Source organism: Callospermophilus lateralis, chromosome 5, assembly GCF_048772815.1.
Source record: "Callospermophilus lateralis isolate mCalLat2 chromosome 5, mCalLat2.hap1, whole genome shotgun sequence".
In the NCBI taxonomy this organism is placed as follows: Eukaryota; Metazoa; Chordata; class Mammalia; order Rodentia; family Sciuridae; genus Callospermophilus; species Callospermophilus lateralis.
The window spans coordinates 22,744,094-22,756,246 of record NC_135309.1 but is presented as its reverse complement, the minus strand read 5'-3'; positions in this window follow the sequence as shown (position 1 = coordinate 22,756,246).

Genomic DNA, 12,153 nt, shown 5'->3' with positions numbered 1-12,153 from the left:
TCTGCTTTCCATAGTCCCCACCTTGATTCTAATTTATAACATACATTCTAATTTATAACATTAAACAATTCTGATTTTTTGCCAGTTATAAAACTCAAAATATGTTGCCTTAAAAATGTAAATTTGATATAAAGGCCTCAAAATATTCTAATGTGAGATGCTAAAACTTGTCCATGATAAGTCAAACACATTGGCAGTTTGGAGGGCTGGGAATAATTTTTTTTTCTCCTACAGTATTATCCCCCAGGCTTTAAGTGCTTAGTATATATTAAGTCCTCAGAAAATTAAAAATGTGTTTATGGTTCTGGCTTTCTGAGGTGTTCTTCCATAGTTAGAATTCACACTGAAAAGAGAAGATGAGGATGAATGATGGAAAAAATGCATGCTATATGACAAAATTTCATATATGACATGAAATTTTCTGACACCATTTATCTCGTTGGATATCATGTCTTCTCAGTAGCACGAGGGATTTTGATCATTCCTAATGTCAACTTAAAAAACTCTCAATTTCTCTAGATGACCCATTACAGATCCATCCTGTGTGATTTACATAATTCTGCCAAACCTAAGTTAGTAAGTTTAATATGATTTCTATCTATAGATGAGTTTATCAGGCTTGGGCTATTTCTTTTATTTAAAATCTTAAAGAGGGGCTGGGGATGTGGCTCAAGCGGTAGCGCGCTCACCTGGCATGCGTGTGGCCCGGGTTCGATCCTCAGCACCACATACAAACAAAGATGTTGTGTCTGCCACCGAGAACTAAAAAATGAATATTAAAAAATAAATAAATAAAAAATAAATAAAAATAAAATCTTAAAGAGAGTTGTTTGTAAGCTGGCGAGAATGTTCGTAAGAATGCTAATTAGTACAACCACTTTGGAAAATAGGAGATTCCTTAAAGACTAGGAATGAAAACTACCGAAAGACCCAGCTATCCCACTCAGTATTTATATAAAAGAACTAAAATCAACATACTGTATTGATACATGCATAGCAATATTTGTAGCAGCAGAATTTACAATGGCCACATTATAGAACCAGATTAGGTGTCCTCAGTAGACAGCTGGATGTAGAAAATGTTGTCTACATATGCAATGGAGTTTTACTCAATCATAAAGAAAAATGAAATCACATCATTTGCTGGTAAATGGATGAAACTGGACAACATTGTGATGAGTGAAATAAATCATACTAAAAAAGTCAAAGGTTGAAGGTTTCATATGCAGAAAATGGAAATAAGGAATTTTTTAAAAGGTTGGAAGGGAGAACAATAGAGTAAAGGAAGGGGAATGAGGGAGAGGAAGAAGAGATGAGAAAGGGGAGGCACACCGAATGAAATTAACCAAAATATGTCATGTGCATGCATGAAGCTGTCACAGAAAGTTCTACTTTCATGTATGACTATAAAGCACTGATGAAAAATAGATCAGTAGGGCTGGGATTGTGGCTAAGTGGTAGAGCACTGCCTAGCATGAGTGAGGCCCTGGGTTTGATTCTCAGCACCACATATAGATAAATGAATAAAATAAAGACCCATCAACATCTAAAAAAAAAAAAAAAAAATAGATCAATACAAAAAGTGTTCCTAATAATATGTGAACTGTGGTGAATGGATTGGTTGCATTTCAACTTTAGACTCTTTGAAAAAGAAAGGTTTTATTTTGAAGAGAATAATACATACAAAAAAAGTGCATGGGGCTGGGGATGTGGCTCAAGCGGTAGCACGCTTGCCTGGCATGCGTACGACTGGGGTTCGATCCTCAGCACCACATACAAACAAAGATGTTGTGTCCGCCGAAAAACTAAAAAATAAAAATTAAAAAAAGTGCATAAAATATAGATACAATTTAAAGAATAATGATAACTTTTCATACCTACCACCCACATTAAGAAATACAACTTCATGAATACCTTAGAAGCTCTCTAAATACTTTTCCCCTATTGTGTGTGTATTAGGATTTTCTAGAGAGAGAAAAAAAATTTTGTGTGTGTGTGTGTGTGTGTGTGTTATAAGGAACTGGCTTACATGATTATGGAGGCTAGCAAGTCTAAAATCTGCAGGGTAGGCCAACATCCTGGAGAGTTAGGGGATCTTATTTTCCAGCTCAAGTTAAAAACTGCTGTTGAATGTGATATCCAAAGACAGTCTGCTGGGGAATTCTTTCTTCCCTAGGGAAGGCCAGCCTTTTTGTTCTACATAGGCCTGTAATTGATGAGGCCCACCCACACTTTAGAGGGCAGTCTGCATTACTCAAAGTCCATTGATTAAAATGTCAACATCCGAAACACACAGAAACACCCAGAATAACATTTGATCCAATATCCGGATATACCTTGACCCAAACAAATTGTCAAATGTGGCATAAAATTAACCATCATAATGCCTCTTTTCTCCTAGAGGTGACCATTTCTGTCCCTCCTCATTTTAAAAAACGTGGTAAACCATATCTAACATGACCTTTACCATCTTAATGACTTCAGAATGTACAGTTCAGTATGGTTAGATACATTTACATTTTTATGCAACCAATTTCCAGAATTCTTAATCTTGTAAAACCAAAACTTCATAATCATTAACAAGAACCATTATTTTCTTAATTCTCTCCCCTGCCACTGACAGCTACCATCTATCTGTCTCTACTAATTGACTATTATAAATACCTCATATCTACATACAAAGTCTCAAACTGGTTTATTTCACTTAGCTTAATGTTCTCAGGTTTCATTTATGTTGTAGCATATTTCAGAATTTCCTTCCAAGGCCCCAATAATATTCCATTCTATGTATGTATCACATTTTGTCAATAAATCTGTTGATTGACATTTGAGTTGCTTCCACCTCTTGGCCATTGTGAATAATGCTGAAATCAATCTGGATGTCAAATGCCTCTTTGAGACTGTGCTTTCAGTTTTTCTAGGTAATGCCCATCAATGGAGTTGCTGGATCCTATGGTGATCTATTTCTGACTCTTTTGTGGAACTGCCATATTGTTTTCCATGATAGTTGTACCATTTTGCATTTTCACCAAAAGGGCCACAAGCATTCCAGTATCTCTGTGTCTTCACCAGTACTGGCTATTTTCTTGTTTTTCTGATAGTAGCCATCCTAACAGGTGTGAGGCAGTATTCAGACTTTTGTATTAGTATCTTTATTATTTTTACAGTTGTTTATAATCTACATCTGTATTTTCCAGTATACATTATTTAGTTTCAAAATAGCACACATCTAACCAAGGGGGAAAAGTGCAGTATTTCCACTGCTAAGTGACAGCTCCGAGAAGATTGACTGCTTTGTCTGTGGTTTCGATTTTCCTGAAAGTTTTTAGAGTTCCTTGGGATTCCAAGGGCAAGGGCATCCATGAGTCTTGGGAAAACTGGGCCTACTACAAGATAGTACTTTGTGAAGGGATTGGGTAGGCAGTAAGAGTATTGCAAAGGGAATTAGGTTGCTCTGTATTTTCCGCTTTCAAGCTAATCGTTACCTACCTCTGACTTTCAGGTGTGTCAGTGGTGAAGTAAGAATCTTATTCCGGGTATCACAGCATGGAGAAAAAAAGAGAAAGAAAAGTGGTGTTATTGTTTGGATCTGGAATGTTCCACAGTTGAAGGCTTTGTCCCCAATACAGCAATGTTCAGATATGGGACTTTGGGGCAGTAATTAGATCATGAAGGCTCTGATCCACCGATGGTGGAATGGACTGCTGGGAGGGCCTGGAAACTCTAGGCAGGGGGGAAATGTTGGAGGAAGTAGAACTCTGAGGGCCTGCCCTGGAAGGGTATTTATTGTCTCCAGGCCCACTCCTCCACCCACACCTGCAGACTCCTGGCTCCTGTGAGCAGAGTAGCTTTCTCCTTTCTATGGCCACTCCCTACCACCATGATGTTCTGCCTCACCTCAGGCCCAATGGATCCAGCCAAGCATGGGCAGAAACCTTTGAAACCGTGAGCCAAAATAAAGCATTCCTCCTTTATTGTAAGTTGTCATGTATTTTGTTCATAGGCACCAACAGCCTATGACCGATTGTGGTACAACCGCAAAAGCCCTTCATTTCATTCTCTAGTCATTTTGTTCCGGCCTCTACTGGTTGCTATATATTTGTGACCTCCCTTCACAGCTGTCCCCAAACGTCCTTTCTCTCTCTTTGCTGGGTCTCCTATTACCCGCATTTTCTCTCTCTCAGTCTATTGTGTTTTAGTTGTTCATCCTTCGGTAGTTTCTTGACGAAGGATGCATATGAGATAAAAATGTTAAGATTTAACTGAGTGCCTGGCTATCAAAGTTGAGCTGGGAAATAATTTTTTTTCACCAAATTTTGAAGACACTGCCCTATTGTTTGTGCTTCTAGTGTTGCTAAATTGAAACTCTGGAGCCACCAAGAATCCTTACCCCTTCTTACCCCTTTCCTCCCCTTCTCTCTGCCTTCAGTATTCTGAAATTCCACAGTGGAGGGCTCTGCTGTGGTTCTGTTTTTACCCATATTGCCTTGCTATTGGTAGGGCCTTTCAACCTTTCAACTTAAATCCTTCACTATTAAATGGCTATTTTCCACCTTATAAATATGACATCTATTCAGATTGTGGTAGGCTCAAAAAGGCCCTCTTTTTAAGAAGTCCTTGTCTAAATCCCCACAACTGGGGCTGTAATTATATATAGCAAGAGGGACTTTGCACATATATCAATTTAAAAATCTTGAAATAAGATTTACCTGAATTATCTTGATATATCCAAGGGTCCTTTTAAGAGGAATACAGGAAATTGAAGAGGAAGTAAGAAATGTGTTGAACTCTAGATAAATTTTTAAAATATTTATTTATTTATTTTAATTAGGTATATATGACAGCAGAATGCATTTTGATTCATTGTACATAATTGTAGCACAACTTTTCATTTCTCTTATTGTATACGATGTAGCATCACACCATAGGTGCAGTCATACATGTACCTAGGGTAATGATGTCTAACTCATTCCAATATCTTTCCTGCCCACCTCCGATTTCTTTCCTACCCGCCTTTGCCCAAAGTTCCTCCATTTTTCCTATTGTCTCTCCCCGCACCCTCCACTAAGGATCAGCATTCACTTATCAGAGAGAACATTTGGGCTTTGGTGTTTTGGGGATTTGCTTACTTCGTCTAGCATAACATTCTCCAACTCCATTCATTCATCTGCAAATACCGTAACTTTATTCTTTTTTTAATGCGGAGTAATATTACATTGTATATATATACCACAGTTTCTTTATCCATTGATCTACTGAAGGAAATCTAGGTTGGTTCCACAGTTTAGCTATTGTGAATTGAGCTGCTATATACATTGATGTGACTGCATTACTATAGTATGCTGATTTAAGTCCTTTGGATATAGACCGGGGAGTGAGATAGCTGGTCAAATGATGGTTCCATTCCAAGTCTTCTAAGGAATCTCCATACTGCTTTCCAGAGTGGTTGCACTAATTTGCACTAATTTGGTTGCAAGGTATGAGTGTGCCTTTCCCCCACTTATTGTTGTTTGTATTCTTGATAACTGCCATTCTGACTGGAGTGAGATGAAATCTTAGTTTTGTTTGCATTTCTCTAATTATTAGAGATGTTGAACATTTTTAAAATATATTTGTTGATCAATTATATATCTTCTTCTGAGAAGTGTCTGTTTAGCTCCTTAGCCCATTTATTGATTTTTTTTTTTTTTTTTTTGGTGTTTTTTGAGTTCTTTACATATCCTGGAGATTAGTGCTCTGTCTGATGTGTGCATGACAAAAATTTGCTCCCAAATGTAGGCTCTCTTTTTACCTCTTTGATTGTTTCTTTTGCTGAGAAGAAGCTTTTTAGTTTGAATCCATCCCATTTATTAATTCTTGATTTTATTTCTTGTACTTTAGGAGTCTTGTTAAGGAAGTCAAGGACTAATCTGACATGATGAAGATTTGGGCCTGCTTTTTCCTCTATTAGGTGCAGGGTCTAGATAATTTATTTTTTGTGGGGGGAATTGTTTTGGGGTGTTTTTGGTTTGTGAGATATCTATTTTTGCTAAATTGCTTTTGCTTGGTTTTGGTCAGTTTTCTTTTTGGTTAGAGGCTTTCCATAGCTATCTGGTAATTTTCAGTTTCTGATCATAATTGAGAATGAGACAAAAAAATTTCTGAGTCTAAGGTATTGTTCTGTGTTGATGGCAAAAGGGAGGTGGTCCTGTGCATAGTGAGATGGCTAGCAGCATCCTTGGCCTCTACTCACTCTGCTGAGGTATGTCCTGTCTTCCAGCCCCAACAATCAAAACGTTGCCCCGTTTCCTGCGAGAATCCTGCGAGAATCACCCTGGATAAGAACCACTATTCTAGGACAGTCTGAGCAGTTACCTTTAGTTAGAGAACCACCAGTGTAGATTTTAGTTTTCTCTCTCAGGATCAGATTTCCAGGTTTCCTCCAGTGACCTATCTAGAGGGCAAAGTTCTGACTGTCCAGGATCTAAAGAGAGTGCAAGAAGGTGGACATTGACCACAGCAAAGTGATGCTGGAAGGAAGTAGGGCTGAGTACATCAACATCCCACTGTCATTCCTTTAAGCTTCTGGGACAGACAGGAGATTGCTGGTCTAGGTGGGTAACCACCCAGTGCTTCTCACAAACCCTTGTCTTCCTGCTTTGGCTGATTATACCATGGAGATTCCATAATTAGTACTGTTGAGGGCCATTGTTAGAACGGAATCTTATCTTTTCCTTAATAGGCTTTCTTCCTTAAGAGTGTACAGTTCCTCCAGCGGAGGCCTAGTCCCAAGATACAGGATAAACAATGTTGGGCTTCTTGCTGAATAATGGCCAAAGTTGCTGTGATTAGCATTCAGCCTTCACATGCTCGCTTCATCTGTTCTCAGTGCAGTGCCTCCAACATCATCCTGGCGGTCTACCCGTCACCTCACCCCAGTCTAGGCCTCATTTGTGTTGGTCTCTCCAGAGGATAGAAGCCTGTCATCTGGAGGTATAGGAGAGGAGCTCTGGGAATCTAATTTGACTCCTTTCTCTTTATCACTTCCCAACATTTACCCAACATTCAGAAGTGTATTTCTGAGTTTTTGATACTTTTTAGAGGAAGTTTAGTTAGCTAACTCTCCACACTGGCTAAAGTTCAGCTTTGGGGGCGGGGGTCAGCTAAGTCCTTTACCATTAGTCTCCTTGCCTTTCTGCTCCCCGCATTTTGTTACTTTTGCCTCCTTTCCTGCTCTCTCTGAGCTTAGTATTTTATCTTTAAAAAAAAAAAAAAACAACAAAAACAAAAACTTCCCCCCTGGGGTTTTGGAAGGACACAAAATTTGATACATGTATTCAATCCACCACATTAATGTGGGATGCTATGCCACGATTGATTTTATGGGCTTGGGTCCCGAAAGTCCTCCTGACCTGCTTTAGGAGCTGAAACTCTGTTTTCTTTAGTTTGATACTTTACATAGCAGTTTGTGATCCTCCGGCTCCCTTGAATTACTATTCTTTGCCATTATGTCTTTGGGAAAGTTAATTAACTACAACCGGAACATTAAGTATCTCAGATAAGTTCATCCTTTAATACAAAAGAAGCCCTGAACCGGACATTTTATTTTGGTCTATTAATATTGGCTGCCTTCACCTGGGTAAAGAGATGCTGTTATTACTCATGATTCCTATGGTTTCTGGAGTATCTTTGGTTGAAAAGATCTGAACCTTCCTTGAACTCCTGTGGACTTCTCATTACAGACTCTCAAAGCTAAGCTTTGAACTAGAGAACAATCAATTCTCTGATTCCTGCCAAGAGCACCTCTTGGAAGATGATTAAGGGTCAGCATGCATATTAACAATGTGGGTCTAAAACAAAGTTATTAATTTTCATCCTTTACCCAATGTCCCAATCATTGTTCTTAATAATGGAGGTTTTCTGACATGAGAGTACAGTCTATTTTCCATTTATAATATATGGTTTAATTTGATTTTAGCAAGCGGTATTTGAATGACCACTGCATAGGGTCGTGGAACTAGATGCCAGATGCAATAAAATCAATATTCTATCTCTTCTGTTTGATCACTTCATGGATGATCAGGGTATGAGAACAGGATATTATGGTGTGGATAGCATATTAGTTTTCTACATGGCTTTAATGAGTCACTACAAACATGGATTACAAAATTCATATGTGTTATTTTACGGTTCTGTTGGTCAAAAGTTTGATACCAGACTCACTGGGCTAAAATCAAAGTTCTGCAGGCTGCATTTCTTTATAAGAGGCTCCAAAGGAGAATTTTGTTTCTACCTCACTTGGGTTGGTGTTGGAATTCAGTTCCTTGATTCTATGGGAGTTAGGTCATAAGCTGGCTGGTCATAAGCTGAGGAAAGTACCCACCTTCAGCTTCTAGAGGCCACCACACTCCTTGGTTGGTAGCCCTTTTCCTCCCTTTTAAAATACAGTGGCAGCAGGTTGAATGCCCATGTCAAAACTCTCCCATGTGTCTGTGTCACCTCTCTCTGGCCATAGCCAGGGAATTCTCTCTAATTCTCAAGAGGTGTGTGATTTGATTGGGTACCCCATGATAATCCAGAATAATCTCCCCATTTTAAGGAATTTGCTTGCATCTACTAGATTACATCTACAAAGTCCATTTTGCCATGCTGGTTCCTGGGGATGAGATATGGACAAGTAGGGTGTGAGGGACCATCATCTGCCTACCGTGTACAGTAAATGCAATTTATCCTGCAATTAAAATATAAAATTATTTAAAATTAGCACCTTCAAAGCCCAACGCAAAAAAAAAGTTCTCCTAAAATGAATAAATTTACTATCATTTGTTTAAATGTGTTCACAGAGGATGGCAGAGACACAGCCAGTTTTTAAAACAGATGTCTATTTGTTTTTAATTGATACATAGTATTTATGTTTGGGGGGTATGTGTGACATTTCAGCATATCACAAGCAGCTTTTAATAATATTCCTTCTCCTCTCAAAATTTGGCTATTTTATTTTTTGATTAATATTTATTTAATCTTTGGTTAAAATTCTTTGAGAATGACAAAACTTATACTTTTATCTTTTTATAAACATTGACTACCTGTCCCCAAAGCTGGAGCCATTGCCATAGGGTAGATACAAATTGGGCTTTATTCTCTTTGTTATTTATTTATTTATTTATTTATTTATTTGTGTGTGTATGGTGCTGGGGATCAAACCCAGGGCCTTGTGGATGGGAGGCAAGCACTCTACCAACTAAGCTACATCCCCAGCCTCTCTCTTTGTTATTCTTAGGCACCAACAAAGTCATTTAAAGGGGAAACAAATTAAAATGGAGATACTGCATAGTTTCAGAGGCAAATACTGCCTTTCTTTTCTCTTACCTCGAAACTTCAGCATATGATCCTAAGACAGACTGGCAATATTGTCTACTGTCTTTTATCATGCTCCAAAAAGCAGTTGATTATCTTGGAAGGGCTTCAAAAGCAATTAAGAAAATCCCTTATGTCAAGTTACATTTCAGACAGGACAAATTAGATGTATGGGGAAATGTCCTGATGAAGTACTCTAGAAATAATGAATCTGTGTACAATTTGTAATTGCTCCTGCAAAAAATTTACAACATAAAAGGGCCTGTTAACCTGAGACTGGAAGTGCAATGATGGATTTTTTTTTTCTTTCATTACAAATGCAAATGTCTTATGAAATTGAGCCCAGAGCATTTTTAAATGTCCAAAATGTAATTCAAAACATTGTTTATTACATTTCTGTCTGGGCTCTTCACTGGATCACAAGCTGTTTTGTAAATGCTGATTTTTCAGCCAGCAGGACTGCAGTGAAAAATGGCTGACCTGGCTCACAAATGTAGAGTCTGTCCGAAAGGGCAGCTCTGGGCCGGAATGAAGGGCCGGGTTAACATGAAGGCCACTGAAGGATGGTGATGGATGGCAACCAGAAAGATGTTTTAGTTTTAAGGTGTCCCTGAGATTATTGCATTTGATTTCAACTCAATGCCCCAGAGACAGACAGATGCTCTTCATTGTGCATAATCCCATTCTTCTCATTGCAGAACGAGGCCAACTCCATGGATCATGGATAATGGGTTGGTGGTGGCAGGATTTGGTGAATTGGGTGCTACAGGCTAGGGATCCTCAGTTAGAAAGAGGTATCATCTAGATAGGGTACCTTTATCACAATGCTGGGAAATTCAGCTGTAATTTTCTTCCCGTATGAACTGCTATTTCCCCTCTGAGTCAAATGATTTCAACTCTTCCAAGCGACTTGGCTTTTATCCTCAATTTTCTAACTTTTGAAGGATGGGTGTGCCCATTGCTACTCCCCCTCCCCATGATAAACATTAGAAAATGGGACGTTATTATACAATATTTATAGTCCACTTTTTTTTTTTTTATTTGGGAAGTGTTTGAAGGTCTCTTAAATATGAACTGTTTCCAAATAACCTTGGGCTCATTTTTCATCTTGATCCAAATCCCATGGAAGCAAACCAATCATGAAGCTCTCTGAAAAGTCATTGGGAGCCTGAGGCTCAGAACCCAGCTGTGTAGCATGAACTATTAGGCCCAGTGCTGCTGGAAGCTTTCAGTAACCGAACCGCAGGGACGGATGCTCATTTAGGAATCAAAGTTGGTGCTTTGTTTCCCGAAGCCTTTGCCTGAGCAGAGCAAGTGGAATAAATCCCTCACAGGAGTTTAAATTGTACAGACTTTATTTTATACACAATTCCTTTTGAGATGTTCAACAAAGTGATGTCTTTTTTTTTTGTTAAAAGACTAGGAAACAACAACAAAGCCAGTAAGAACACTGACTTCGGGGTCTTCTCATCCACAGGACGACTCTGATTTCTTAGTTTGCCTTCATTAATGTTCTGTTCCAATTTCATTGGCCCAGCTTTTTTTTTTTTTTTTTTCTTTTTTCTTGGCAAGCTTTTCCTCTCTCCTCCCTCTCAGGTACATATACAAACCCCGCCTCCCATATGTCTCTACCTCAATCTCAGATTACAACTTGATTGTATATCTTTCTCTTAACAAAATATGTTTTTCTCTGTTTCTCTCCAGATTCATCAGTTGACACTATGCTAGTGCTTACTAAATATCTAAGTTCTTGTCTAAGTCCAGTTTTTGTTTAATATAATCCCACTGGATAGTTCACTAATGTTGTGCCCATTTTACAAGCTCAGGAACCTGAGCCTCATGACAGTAAAGGTGAAGACATTGTTGAAATCTCACAGTTTGCATGTCTGGGTGATCTGGCTGCAGAGCCCCACTGTGCGCTGCTTGGCGCTGGCTCTGGAGTGGGGGAGCCTCAGCTTTCAGTGCATAGAGGACTTTGTTGAAATGCAGATCCTGCTGTTGACACATAGTATATCAAAGATGTTTGACCTTGAGCAAGGTAACTCCTCTGAGCTCTAGTTTCCTCAGCGGTAGTAAAGTGATACTTATGTGAAGAAAACAGAAATAACCCTCATAAAAGTTGCTGTATTTTGGATATGAAATGTCCTCCAAAGTCCCATGTATTAAAGGCTTGGTCTCTATCTTGTTGTGTTATCCTGAGTGGTGAAATCTTTAAGAGGTGGGGCCTTGTGGGAGGAAATTAGGTCATTCTGAGTGTCTCTTAAAGGTAATATTGAGACCTTATCACACCCTCCCGCCATAATACACTGTGTCTCCATGAGCCCAAAGGCAACATGGACAAGGGACTATGGACTGAAAGCTCTGAAACCGTGAGTCAAATCAAACCTTATTATCTCTGGTATTTTTTTATAGTAACAGAAGGTTAATAAATGTCTATGGCACTAACAGGTGCTTGGTAAAGTTAAGGTGTTAAGTAACCCTGACTCCTCAGAGTTCTCCCCTCAGCTACATAACTTGCAAATGAAATCAGCTGATTTGTCTGGGCGGATGAGGAAAGTGGTTTATTATGTTGCCTTTTTCTGATTTAACTTCAAGCATCACGTATTTTCAGGTTGGTAGACTTCTCAGTGTTCTAATCCATCCTGGCAAAGGCTCTATCATCTCTGAAATTGTACCAAATCACATGTTTCCGGGCGTATTTATTTTTGATCTGGAACTTTTATGTTTCACTTACGTGTGCTCATTAATGTGATCTTTGGAAAATGTTTTGAATGAAGAAATTAAGTGAAGCTGCAACCACCTGCTTCTGCTTTGCAT